The sequence below is a fragment of the Geotrypetes seraphini genome, chromosome 12, assembly GCF_902459505.1.
Source record: "Geotrypetes seraphini chromosome 12, aGeoSer1.1, whole genome shotgun sequence".
Lineage (NCBI taxonomy): Eukaryota > Metazoa > Chordata > Amphibia > Gymnophiona > Dermophiidae > Geotrypetes > Geotrypetes seraphini.
Window position 1 is genome coordinate 42,430,910 of NC_047095.1, and position 14,239 is coordinate 42,445,148.

Genomic DNA, 14,239 nt, shown 5'->3' on the forward strand with positions numbered 1-14,239 from the left:
TGACGTTGAAATCATTTTATTACGGCATACAGACTACAACTGTACAACGAAAAAGGATGCTAACAGTTAAACATAGTCACTCAAGCTGTTTGTGTGCTTAGTTTAGTGAAACGGCTAACATTTATTGCTTGTTAATAAAACGATTTCAATGTCGTGTTCTTTGCTTCTCCTATTTGATTTTGCTTTTTGAAGCATGTAATATGTGGAGCTTCTACACATCTATACTTTCAGTTTGTTTAGCCTTTCCACGTATCTTCCACCCTAGGACTAGCAGAGCCCCTGAGGAAGACTACTGTCGAAACATGGACCGTGTTGGGTCCAACACTCCCAGCGGACTAGGTCCTTAAGGTTTTTATGTGGATTGCTATGTTGATTTTTTAAATATTTTTTTAATAAAGTCCAATTCAGGAACATCATCTCTCCACAGTGTTTTTTGGTTTCTCTTTGCTTCTCCCCTACCAGAGACTGCTGCGCTCATCCCTCATCTGGTGGCAACATTAAGAAGTACACTTCACACACTTTCAAACGTATATATTAGATTTCCAGAGTTGGCGCATTTTCGAGAGGGGAAAAAAAAAAAATAGTTGCCATAACTTATGAATCGATCCTGAGTATTTGCATACAGTGGAGTCAGTGCATGCAAATAAATCTCATGCAAATTCTGAAAACCGGACTGAGTTGCAGCCCTCAAGGTCTGAGGTTGGACAGCCCTGGTCTAGAGGCTGGACCCTAACAAATGGAAAATGATTGAACTGGCCAAACAACACTGTTTCCTCTAAGCTAAACGGGAGTTCTCCACTCAATGAGGATGCTGTTTCACTATCACATTTTCAATAGTGAAGAACAGGAAGTCTCTGTAGGACTCCAGGGAACCTACCTATCCTTATTAGTTGAAAATACAATATTGAAGCATCACCCCTGAAAAAATAGGCAGCAGAACACTTTTTTGTTTGGAGAGGGGGGGGGGGCCATAAGCACCACCCTAGCCCCAGAAGGATCCTGTGATGTGATGACTCCCCTACCTACCTTCCTCAGTCACTGTAATTTTAAATCTTCGGAGTTGGACAGCCGCCACGCAGCGTCAATGAGAAGGCTAGCTCCAGAAATCTGCACGCTACAGCGATGTTGCGCTGCGGCTGCCCACATATTTAAAATTACAGCCGCCGGGAGGAAGTGGGCGGGGCAGTAGAGCCATAGCTGACTATTTTGACCGCCAATTTTTGGGGAGGCCAAGGCCCCTCTGTCCTCCCCCGTTCCATTGCCTATGCCTCAAGGGGAGGACTCCCACTTAGCTTAGAGAGAACAGAACCTATCAAGCTTTGCACATGATCTGTCAACTTCTGTGACACAACAACACTGTCACAAAGAATCACCATTCTCTGCTAGAATCCTAAGGGCTTTCAAGAGTTTAGGAAAAATTGCAATTGAGGGAACTCATAGGGAAATTATATATAACGCTTTTTTCTGTATGGGAAGTCCGTTATACACACAGAAAAGTGTTTTTATGAAATTCTACGATTGCATACACATTTTAAGAAAAACTATGCTCAGGAGAAAGCAGAAGAGCTCTGAAAGAGCTTGTCTATTGGGGAGCCCAGTTTGGGCTCCAGGAGGTCAAAGAGGCAGTATCGGGCTTTTTGTATGAAGGCCTTTACCACTGGTGACATTACAAGTAGAGAATGACACGGGGAAAAATTATGTCCCCGTCACCACCCCGTCCCCGGACCACCATCCTCTGCACCGCCCTGTCCCCGCTGTCCCTTTCAGTGCCCCGTCCCCGTCTCTGCCGTCCCCTTCACTGCCCCGTCATCGCCCCGTTGTCTCTTTCACCGCCCCGGCCCCATCCCCGTCTTCAGCGTCTTCTCCTCTCCATCCCCCGACCCTCAGCACCCTTGATGCGGTCCAGCAGCTCCCTCCCACCGGCCAGCCGTGCATTTCCCTCCCTTCTTTTCCCTTACCTTTTCTTGTTAAAATGTGCATTTTCTATAAGGCTAGGACCTATATTACAGCCGAAGCCTTGAAGTCGTGTCGGGTTGCTGGCTAGAAAAGTCTCCTCCGATGCAACCGGAAACAGGAAGTTGCATCGGAGACTTTTTCCAGTGTGCAACGCGACTTGACTTCAAGGCTCCGGCTGTAATATAGCTCCTAGCCTTATAGAAAACGCGCGTTTTAACAAGAAAGGGTAAGGGAAAAGAAGGGAGGGAGAGAGATGCATGGTCGACCGGCCGGCAGGAGAGAATGGGCTGCCGCTCGTTCACTGCGCGTTCCAGATGGTTCACCGTTCCAGATGGTTCACGGGGCGGTGAATTGCCTTGTCCCCGAACTTGCGGTGACCATTTTTTTTGGTCACCGTTTTGGCGGGTTACCTGCGGCTAAACGCAGCTAGCCGCGGGTAACCGCCACCGTATCATTCTCTAATTACAAGCACAACTGCCACTCCTTTAAAGACAAACTTTCCTACGGTGCATCATGAGCCCATTTGGTACTAAATCAAGGCAATTTGGGATTTGTAATACTTGCTATGGGATAAAAAGAAAGGGAAGAATAATTTGGGGCTAGCATTATTTGTGAAGGGGCTTGTTGGACCAATGGATAAGCTTGTTGGACTATTACTATGTACTCTCTGTTAGGAATAATTCTCTATCCACCTCTGTTGCCTCTATAAGTTCTTTGGGATACACCCCATCATTTCACACATGATTCGATTGACCCAACATTACGCTTCCTTTCAAACTCCCAAACATCTTCCAATTCTTCCTCACCAGTCACAATCCATTTCCAATCCTCTCCCCCATCCAAAATCCTACCACCAAAGAACAAACCTCATCCCCCCAAAGCCTGATCCTATTCCCAGTTCCCAATTTTCCTTGGAACTTAGGAGTTTCCAAGGTGGTCTATGAAGCCCCTCTGCTGCTATCTGAGACAGTTCTGGGATCTAAAATGGTTGCCATAACACCTATGTAGCTAGTTTTCAGGAGGAAGAATTTTGGATGGGGACTGGAAGGGGTTTGTAACTGTTAGAGGACATTGGAAGAAAGAATAATGTAGGGAGATCGGATGTATGGAGTGACATTGGTTAGGGCAGGGGTAGGGAACTCCAGTCCTCAAGAGCCATATTCCAGTCGGGTTTTCAGGATTTCCCCAATGAATATGCATGAGATTTATTTGCATGCACTGCTTTCAATGCATATTCATTGGGGAAATCCTGAAAACCCGACTGGAATACGGCTCTCGAGTACCGGAGTTCCCTACCCTGGGTTAGGGGAACAGAGCTGCAGGGGGGGAAGCACTTCAGCAGCTATAACACTTTTTCCTGGGCCCATATCGTGTTAATCTGTGATGGCAGATAGCACAGGTATTTGCACAATTGGCACTGCATTAATCGCAATGCTGTGTAGTAAGTGACTGCCTTTGCAGGAAATGCAGAAATGGTTGACATCTTGGGGACTAGTTCTCAAGCCTTCTAAAATAACTATATGTTGGATTACAGGCCTTTCCACGCTCACTGTGCAGATTAAGTTTCTCGGTACTGAATTTACTTCAGTGAAATCTTTTTGTTATCAGTTCTAGCTTGTCATTCAAACCATAAGTTTCTCAGGTGATTAGGAAAAGTTATTATTGGATCAGAAAAAATATGTTCTATTAGCTCAACACTTGATTTTGCTGCCATTCAAACCCATGCTTTTGTAATTTCCAGATTAGATTACTGCAATTCGGTTTATTGTATCAATTCCTCTATAGTTTGTCGCTTATAAACTTTACAGCTAGACTGCTATGCAAGGCTAAATTTTATGACCATGTTATACCACTCTGAATAAAATTGCATTGGTTACCCATACACTACAGATGCCAGTTTAAAATCCTGTATTTTACTTTTAAAACGGAAATCAAACAGCGAAGGAGACTCTTGGTGTTCAATACCTCTTGTTATATCACAAGAATCAACACGATCGTGTTTCGGCCCAAGAGGGTCTGCCTCAGGAGTCTGTAATCAAATGGTGGTGAAATCACAGTCCTTACAAGTCAATATATGAAAACAAGAAAAAAATGGCTCTGAGAGCCTGCACGGCTATTTTGACAATGAGGTGTGTCAGCAATATATCCAATTCTCTCTAAACGAGCAAAACTGTGAACCTTTAAAACATTACATCTTGGTACCCTTCATACTTGTGTTGTTTACACAAGACAAGTATGATGGGTACCAAGATGTAATGCAGGGGTGTCCAACCTGCGGCTCGAGGGCCACATGCGGCCCCGTGAAGTATTTTGTGCAGCCCTTGTCGAGGGTGATGCAGTGTTTTCCTCTGCTGCCCCCGAGTGTTTACCGTCTTGCCGGCTCCCTCCTCTGTCTTGCTGCAGCGTTTGCGCAGCCCCAGAAACATTATTTTCGGCCAATGCGGCCCAGGGAAGCCAAAAGGTTGGACACCACCGATGTAATGTTTTAAAGGTTCACACTTTTGTTCGTTCAGAGAGAATTGGATATATTTGTGGAATGCCTCATTATCAATATACTCTACACTCCCTTGCATTCTCAACATTCTTTAGATTCCATAGATTTGTTTCCCCCCTCCCCCTCTACTCACACTGCAGCCTATTTCTTTCTATACCTTCTCCTGTGGAATAATCTTGCACCATATCTTTGCACTGAATTAGCTCCCCCAAAGTTTAAATCATTGTTGAAGGCATACTTCTTCCATTTAGCTCTTAATACTCCATTTACAGAAATCATGACCAGGATTGAGAGGCTTTAGGGAAGAGCAGCATTTTCAGTTAAGCTTCTGAAATTTGATGGGATTGGGATTTGATATACTTCTTGGACAAGGTGTATTAAGCGGTTTACAATCTGGTACTCAAGTATTTCCCCTATCTGTCCCACAGTCTACCTGGGGCAGTGGATGATTAAGTGACTTGCCCAGGCTCACCAAGGAGCAGTTCAGGATTTAAACTCAGAACCCCAGGGTGCCGAGGCTGTAGCTCTAACCACTATGCCACACTAACACACTGCCTTTTGAGTACTGTTATATGACTAAAGGTTTTGACTTCGGCTTTTTTATAATTGGAGTTCTTTTCTATTCTTTGATTTGCTTTAGCTTTTGTAAGCCACATTGACCTGTTGCAAATGCGGGGTATCAAATTTTTAGTAAACATAAATGGTGGCCAGGTCCCCTGCATTTGCCAAACAGGCTTTGCACCGTGTGTTAATGTTTGCTGTTAATGTCATCATGGAGTTTTGTAGTCTGATTTGCGGGGGGGAGTTGGTTCCAGAGATGGGGATGAAGTAGCTGTAGGAGGGCTTGCGGGCGGTTTCTGACAGGAAGGACCTTCCTGGAGGATGCATAGGCGTTTCTCCGTTTCAGAGCAGAGGAGGCGGGTGGGGGTGTACAGGATTAGCTTGGATCCTATGTAGGCTAGGGTAATGGCATAGATTTTTTATGTGCTATTACCAAGGCCTTGAAAGTACAGCGTTGGTTGATCGGGAGCCAGTGCTCTGCGCGGAGGGCTGGGGAGATGGGGGGTCATGGTAATTGAGGTTGTATAGGGGGCGGATTGATGTGTTTTGTACATGCTGGAGGCGTTGGAGATCTTTTTTGGCCACTCCATTAAATAGGGAGTTACAGTAATCCATCCTGGAGAGAACATAGGCATAGAGGAATTGGCTAGGTCAGGTTTGGAGATGTAAGGTTTGATCCTTCTCAGTTGCGGAGGTAGTAGAAGAAGGTGGAGACTATTTGAGATATGTGAGTGTACCTGATCTGCTGCTGTTAGTGAAGTGGAGCTCCATGATAGTGTTGGGCTTGTGTATTTGGTACTTTTTTTCCTAATCCATAAAAGTTCGGTCTTGGAGGCGTTTACCTGTAGTTTGTTGTTTGTCATCCAGGTTTTCATATCAGAGAGGCAGAGTTTGAGGTTGGCGATTTGGCCTAGTGGGAGGAGCAGCTGATGTCATCGGCGTAAGAGTGCATTCAGAATCTTGGACCTTTCCTGGCTCTTACACAGGCAATACAAGGAACTGCTAAAAAGTTCTCAGCCCAACCAAGAAAAGAATGATGTTGAGCCACGAAACTTACAGGTTATTCCACACTTTTCTTGACATTTTTCATTTCAATGAAGTGAAATGAAAAGTATCAAGTAAAGTGTGGAATAGCGTGTAAGTTTCATGGCTCCACATCATTCTCTTTTTAGTTGGGCTGAGAACTTTTCAACGGCCCCTAGTATTGTGATGTCATAATGCCTCATTCCACCAATGCCTAAGAGCCAACCTCATTGGTGATGTCACAATGGCTTGGTTTCCCTATACTTGTGCCTATTTGCTAGATGCATTGAAACAAAAAGTGTCAAGAGAAGTGTGGAATAACTTATAAGTTTCATGGCTCCATATCATTCTCTTCTCATAGGGAAAGGCTAAAGGTATTCCAGTCAGATCTACATGCAAAAGGCAGTACCTGTTGCAATGACCACAGCAGAAAATGAACACAGCTATGTCTCATCAGTGTGGGGGGGGGGGGGGGAATGGTTCATCCTGCTGCTCCCTCGTCTTCCTGGATCCACACCAGTCCTTCCTTATATTTCTGAAGGCTGTTTTGCAGGATGTGTTTCCAGTAACTGCAATCTTAAGCAGATGTATGCCAGGTGTTAATAATAATAATAATAACTTTATTTTTTCTGTACTGCCACAATCTTGCAAGATCATCAACTTTCTCACTTGCTGGTCTGCTTTATGTAAACTTTCAATCCTGGGCTGATAGAATACTCAAAGATCTATATCAGTGGTCTCAAACTCAAACCCTTTGCAGGGCCACATTGTGGATTTGTGGGTATTTGGAGGGCCTCAGAAAAAATAGTTAATGTCATATTAAAGAAATGACAAATTTGCATGAGGTAAAACTCTCAATAGTTTATAAATCTTTCCTTTTGGCTAAGTCTTAATAATAATATTGTAATTTATAACTAAAGAGACATATGATCAAGAAACTGTTTTATTTTACTTTTGTGATTATGATAAACATACCGAGGGCCTCAAAATAGTACCTGGCGGGCCGCATGTGGCCCCTGGGCCGCGAGTTTGCGACCAATCTATATAATAAAACGCTAGCCGCGCATGCGCACTCTTGCCAGCGTGTTCCATGATCCATATGTCTGTGGCCGGCAAGAGTGCACATGCAAGCTTACAACGGCCCGCACTCACGGTCTGGATGGCTCCCTAAAGTTTTTCGCGGTGGCAGCTCACCTGCCTCGCCTTCCTTTTCCTGCCAGTCTCAGCCGGACTCACTCCTCCCCTCTTCCCTTCCCCCTGGCAGCCCTGAACCTGTTCTCCGTTCCCCGCCAATCTCCTCCTCCAGCAGCTAATCCACCGTCGCCTCTGTCACTGCTCGGCACTCCCAAGATGGCGGGATCGCTGGTGGAGAGCGATGGGCCGGTGAGTGGCGCGGTAGGGGCAATGCAGGTGGAGAATGTCAGCCGCGGCTGCTCTTGTTGGCGGCGGGGGCAATGCAGGTCGAGACTGTCGCTCTTGGCGGCTGCAGAGGATCGTGAGAGGAGCTACCGCAGGCACTTTTAAACTTAAAAAAAAACTTCCGCTGCAGCAGGCCAGCCCGCGGGAAGGGAAGGGGGAGCCGAAAAAGAACGGGACATTCATTTGTGTGCTTCGGCCGGCTCTTCAGGCTGGGCCGAGTCAGTGTGGGGAATCGCCATCCGCCAGTCAGCCCAGGCCACCTTATTTTGCTTCAGTTTCACGCGGCGGGTAAGAGCAGCAACGAGGCCCCTCAAACCCCCCCCCCCCCCCACATCGAAGGAAAGTTAAAAAAAAAAATAATAATAATAATAGACACCATTTTGGAGTGGTCTTTAGCGGCCCCCGGCACGTGCCTAAACCCATTACTTGAATTTTTGCATTGCTGTGTTTTGGAGTATGTCTCCTGGCTTTATTAGGGTTATGATATGACTCCAGAAAAAGGAAGATGGATTGAGACATCCAGGTTTTACTTCCATTGCTTTCAATGGAAGTAAAACCTAGATGTTTCAATCCCTCTTTTTTTCTGAAGCCATATGATAACCCTAAGGTGGTGGGGGGAAATGCTGCTACTGCTTCACAGGGACCTGGAGGGGAAGGGAAATAATGTTGCTGCTTCTGCAAAGGAAAGTGGGGGAGGGAGAGAAGGAAATGGGGGGTGGGGGGGAAAATGCTGCTACTGCTTCACAGGGACCTGAAGAGGAAGGGAAATAACACTGCTGCTTCTGCAAAGGAAAGTGGGGGGGGGGGGGGGAGAGAAGGGAATGGGGGGGGGGAATGCTGCTACTGCTTCACAGGGACCTGGAGGGGAAGGGAAATAACACTGCTGCTTCTGCAAAGGAAAGTGGGGGGGGGGGGAAGGTGGGAAATGCTGTTGCTGCTGCACAGGGAAAAGGAGGGAAATAATGACAGACAAACAGTAGGAGGGAGGGAGACAGAAAGAAAGGAAGAAAGACACAGTGGCAGGGAGAGGGACAGAAAGACAGACAGAGAAAGGGGGCCAGGGAGAGAGAGACACACAGCAAGAGGGAGAGAGACAGAAAGACAGACAGACATATTCTAGCACCCGTTAATGTAACGGGCTTACAGACTAGTGATCTATATAATGAGATCTGGATGTGACTTCTTTACACTTACAAAAGGATATAGTTCCTTGATCATTCCTCTGCAATTGTTGCTTTTAAGCATGCAGTAAGTCTAGTACTTAGCAAAAGTGACAATCAGGTCACACTGAGGCCATTACTTCTCGTATTTCTTTCTGTGGAAAGGAACAGCTGATTGGCCTCCTCATTGCAACCCTCATTAATCTATTTGAAGACTCCAGTTGGATCTGGAAAATCTTTAGCTCAGCTGCAATATTTCATTTACTGTTTTTTAGGGCTATTAATTTTAAAGGGATCATTTGAGAAGCCTTTCATAGCTCTGCTGAACAGTATAGAAAAATCAAGGCATGAGCGTCATTATGTGCCTTATCTGAAGTGTGCCGTGTTTTAAAACTCCATTCCGGGGTTTTACATCAACACAGATCGCAAGAAAATCCAAAACAAAACATAAATAAGTTAGCTTCAAACAACAGGGTAAGCAGTGGTAAAGTAAGGGGAGTGCGGGGGGGGGAGGGCAGTCTGCCCTGGGTGTGGTAGTCCTAAGGCCATGGCACCCTGTCCGCGCCCCCCCCCCCTTGCTCCTCTCCTTGCCATGCACACATGCCCCTTGCTTTCCCTGTACCATTTTTACTTCCCTGACTTGAGGTTGCTGCCTGCGTCAGCATCGGCCTAGCAAGTGACGTCAAAGGGCGAGCCGACACTGATGTAAGCATGCAGCTGTTCACACCAGAGAAGTTAAAAAGGTACGGGGAAATGAAAGGGGCGCGTGCACAGCAGGGGGGGGTCAGGGAAGAGAGCGGGGGAGGGGCACCACTGCCCCAAGCATCGCTCACTCTTACTATGCCACTGAGGGTAAGGAAATAGGACTTGATATACTGCTTTTTCTGCGTTGTTACAATCAAAGTGGTTTACATAATTTATTACCCCCCCTCCAACCTCCCTTTATGAAGCCGAGGCCGTAACAGTAAAATCTCCAAAGCTCATAGGAATTCTATGAGCATCAGAGATTTTACCACCACGGCCGGCGGTAAAAAAGCCTAATGCAACTTCATAGAAGGGGGGAGGTTAGAGAGGTACTTAATTATTTTGTACTCGGAGCAATGAAGTTTTAAGTGACTTGCCCAGAGTCACAAACAGCTGCAGTGAGAATCAAACTTACAGCCCCAGAGTGTTGAGGCAGCTGCTCTAACCACTAGGCCACGCCTCCACTCTATACATAAATTAAAACACCCAACGCACCATATAATGAACAATTAAAACAGTCAAATGACCTAACGGCCTTCAGTACTAAAACATCATTACAATAAAATAGACACCCAGAGTTACTATCCAACCCGATCACCAAGGGCTGGATTCAGTAAATGGTGCCCCGGCACCTTTAAGATCCTGCTAAACATCAGACCTTTTTTTATATACGGTATATATAAGATTATTCATTTATTACAACAAATAAAAACTTTAAGTAATTACAAGAAAATTCCAGAAAACAAAAAAAATCATACAACTTAAATTTCTAGTCCACATCATTAGGGCTGCTGTTAACCCAGTGGAGAGCACATATGCCTGTATAGAGTACATAAAATATTTTAAAAAATATATGAAAACACCCTTATCTACAGTCAGGAAATTATTCTCTTACTTATATAGCTCCACTTTTCAAACCTCGTGTCCTGGCTGTGGGAGCTTCATTCTTTCTTAACTTTCCCTGTAAGTGCTTGGTCACATATGAGAACAATAAATACATTTTTGTCGATCCACCCCAGTTGGAGATATTTTTGCAAGATAAATCTAAATTGGATAATTTACCTCAAACATCAGTTCTATAAAGGTTGCTTAGTGCTAAGTCACCTTTATAGAATGGAGCTTAGAGCAGATTCCTGTGTCCAACTTTGGTTGAAGGACTTTTACCTGCTGAAACCTGGTGTAAATCCTTGAAACCTGGTGTAAATCCTTGCACCTAACTAATGGCAGTTGAGCATGGAAATCCAAGTATGACATGCCGCATAATTTCTGGAAATGATCCAAGTTCCACCTCAGACCCTGCCTCTGTAATAATAGTATTAATAAATGCTATTTCTTCCATTCATTTTTCATCTGCGCACAATATAATCTTATTAACAACGCATAACGGTAACCACTTATTTCGCTCTACTGTCACTAAAGGAATGCAAGTATAAAGCATATGCAACCAATCTACTTTCCTACAAAGTGGCCAAATGCAAGTCCATAATTCCGCTGTTAATTTCCCTATCATTTTCTTCTCTTACATACATTTTAGAAGATTAATGAAAACTTATTGGTTTAGTAAATGATTATTGCATGCTTTTAATTGATTATAAATCGCATAGGACTGCGGGTATCTGCAATTCATAAATAAAGTTTTATGTTATATTTATGTTATGTTCATCCAAAATAATTCCTAAATACTCTTACAGGTAAAATATTTTTACCCTTTACTAACTCTGCAGAGACATTAAGGGCTCCTTTTACAAAGCCAAGCTAGGGCCTCAACGCGCGGAATAGCACACGCTAAATTGCCGCACGTGCTAGCCGCTACCGCCTCCTTTGTAGCAGGCGGTAGATTTCTGGCTAGGGTGCGCTATAGCACGCGCTAATCCAGCGCGTGCATTGAAACTGCTAGCGCGGCTTTGTAAAAGGAGCCCTAAAGGGCTCCTTTTATCAAGCCGCGCTAGCAGGGTTCACGCGCGCAACTTTTCATCACGCGTTAACCCCCGCGCTGGCCAAAAACTACCGCCTGCTCAAGAGGAGGCGGTAGCGGCTAGCGCGGCCGGTGATTTAGCACGCGCTATTACGCGCGGTTTGCTAAAAGGAGCTCTAAGATTAACCTCCCTCCCACCCACCCTTTTTTTTTTTTAAGCGGTTTTTTAGTGCTGGCTGGGGTGCTGAATGCTCCACTCTGCTCTGATGCTTATGGAGTTCCTTTGAGCATTGAGAGCAGCGCAGAACATTCAGGGGGGGAGGGGAGGATAAGATTGGGTTGGATTGTTAGCAATCGCAGCCCCATAAACACAGAACCCAATATAGTCAGCTATTTAATGAAGATTACCTTTGATCTCTTTACTATTTTTAGAAAACATTATTTCATTGGCATAGAAACATAATTCAGTCATCAGTTAGGCACTGGAATGATGCACGCTAAGGCCCTGATTCTATAAATGGCACCTGAGACCTGGGCACTGCGGAACGTAGCACATAGCACCTGTCAATCTTCAGTTAGGCGCTATTTATAGAATCACACCTAGAGGCACTTAGATGCCGATGGATGTACTGTAATATCGCCTATTTGGCAATTTCCAGAAGAATATGCGGCGATTACAACTGGTGCAAAATGCGGCGGTCAAGCTAATTTTTGGGTTGAAGAAGTTCGATCATGTAACACCTTCCTACCAACTTCTGCATTGGCTGCCGTTGGAGGCACAAGTGAAGTTTAAGTTCGGATGTTTTTGCTTTAAGGTATTAGTCGGCCTTTAGCCCCTAAATATATAACGGAACTTTTCTCTCTCTCAACCAATAGACATAAGAGAAGCTCACACTTGAATTTTGTTTCTCCATCGGTTAAAGGATGTAAATTTAAAAGACATCACCAACATCTTTTCTCATATCAGGCAGCACTATGGGGGTAAAGATCTGGAACAATTGCTTATGCCTACTACTTACGGGGAATTTAGGAAGTACCTAAAGACGGTTCATAGTCAAAAGCGCGCGCCGACAAAGGCGCACCGAGACAACTGAGCGCAAGGCGGAAGCCTACGCCGAAGAAAAACAGTGTCTTAAGGGGCTCCGACGGGAGGGGGTGTGGGGGGAACCCCCCCACTTTACTAAATACAGATCACGCTGGCGTTGTGCGGCGCAATCTCTATTCAGTAAAGTGGGGAGGCCCTCCCACACACACACACCCCGTTGGAGCCTCTTAAAACACTGTTTTTCTTCGGCGCAGGCTTCCGCCTTGCGCTCAGTTGTCTCGGCGCGCCTTTGTCAGTGCGCGCTTTTGACCTGTCACCCCTGAAGTATTTAGGCAACTGACCTGGACAATCTTACTCCACAATAACTGATCTCTTGAGCTGTTATTCACTAGCTTTTAACTTTGTTAAGTCCACTCAATTTGTAGCATCTTTTAATCATTGTAAGCCGCATAGAACTTCACGGTCCTGCGGTATATAAACTGTTATTATTATTATTATTATGAACCTTTCAAGCACCCTACTTAGGCTGGGTTTTTGGAAATAAATACCGGCGTCTAAGTCCACATCAGGCGCCTACATGGAAAACACACCGATGATCCACGATCCACGCCTACTTTCGGGTAGGCACTTTGGGCTCTCAAGTTAGGCACCTACCACCCAGGTATAAAGTGCTAATTGCATGTTATCAGCGCCAATTAATCTTTGTAATTAATTAAGTTAGGCGCCTAGATCGGCTAGGCGGGTCAATTTAAGCACTTAATTTTAGGTGTCTTTTATAGACTCAGGGCCTAAGTGAAAATTCAGCAATGGCAATTCCAGGCATAAGTCCCAGTTACATGCCTATCTTGCGCTTTAAGTAATCGATGGTGTCAGTTTAATAAAATGTAAGGATGGTCGCACCCCCACAATGTTAGGTTGGAGGGGTTAAGTGAAAGGCGTCCTGACAAACGCTGGTCCCAGGTTCAATACCTTCACAGAAGTTTCATTAGGGATAGAATCAAATAAGAAGCACAGCCAGGGGTGATTATATAAAGAATATATTATAGAAATAGTCTTACAGAAAAGTAATATTTATTATAATTAAGCAGATAGAATTACACTTAAGCAGAGAGCAAAGCAGTCTCGCTGCCTTACAGAGTCCAGAAGGAAGTGTGAAGTTTCAGGGAAAGTCAGAAAGGAAGAGAAAAGGCGGATGGTCTAAGCTTTGTGTTCCATAGATAAAGGGAAGGATAGACAGAGAGAGGGAGAGCCAAGAGAGAACCAGAATGCCAAGCCAAGAGATAGCTAGATAGAAAGAGAGAGAGAGGGCCAAGACCCCTCTCCTGATAGCTTGATAGGAAAAGAGACATTGATAGCTCCATAGAAAAAGAGAGATAGATTGATAGAGCAGAGAGCAGGCTTTTATACCTTGGAATCTTATTCTGACTAGAGAAAATATTGTATCTCCCAGTATCTTTCTGTTTAGAACTTGCAAACTGTTTGAGACAATGGTCAATTTAATTGACAAAGGAGAGTGTAATACCTGCAAGCATGGTGATGGGTTTAGGTCTCTGGCTTGATCTGTGCACCATTGTCCTAAGCACCCTCTTAATCAGACATTAACACCTTTTAGCTAGTCATGATTCAATCAGGGAAACTTAAAACAGTTTCCCTGCACTAAGGGTCTATCTGCCTTCCCATGCCAGAGCCAGATTGATATAATCTCCCATAGGCCTCTAGGCTGACAGATGGGTTGGATGACAACAGCGGCCGCGCGGAACCCTTGATAGAGCACACCAGTGCGAAACATGTCGAGTCATCCTCTCCCGGGTCACACTTATCAAGCTAAGAGCTTCTTTCACAAAGCCGCGCTAGCGGTTTTATCACATGCACCGGATTAGCGCGCGCTAGCTGGAAATCTACCGCCTGGAGGCAGTAGCTGC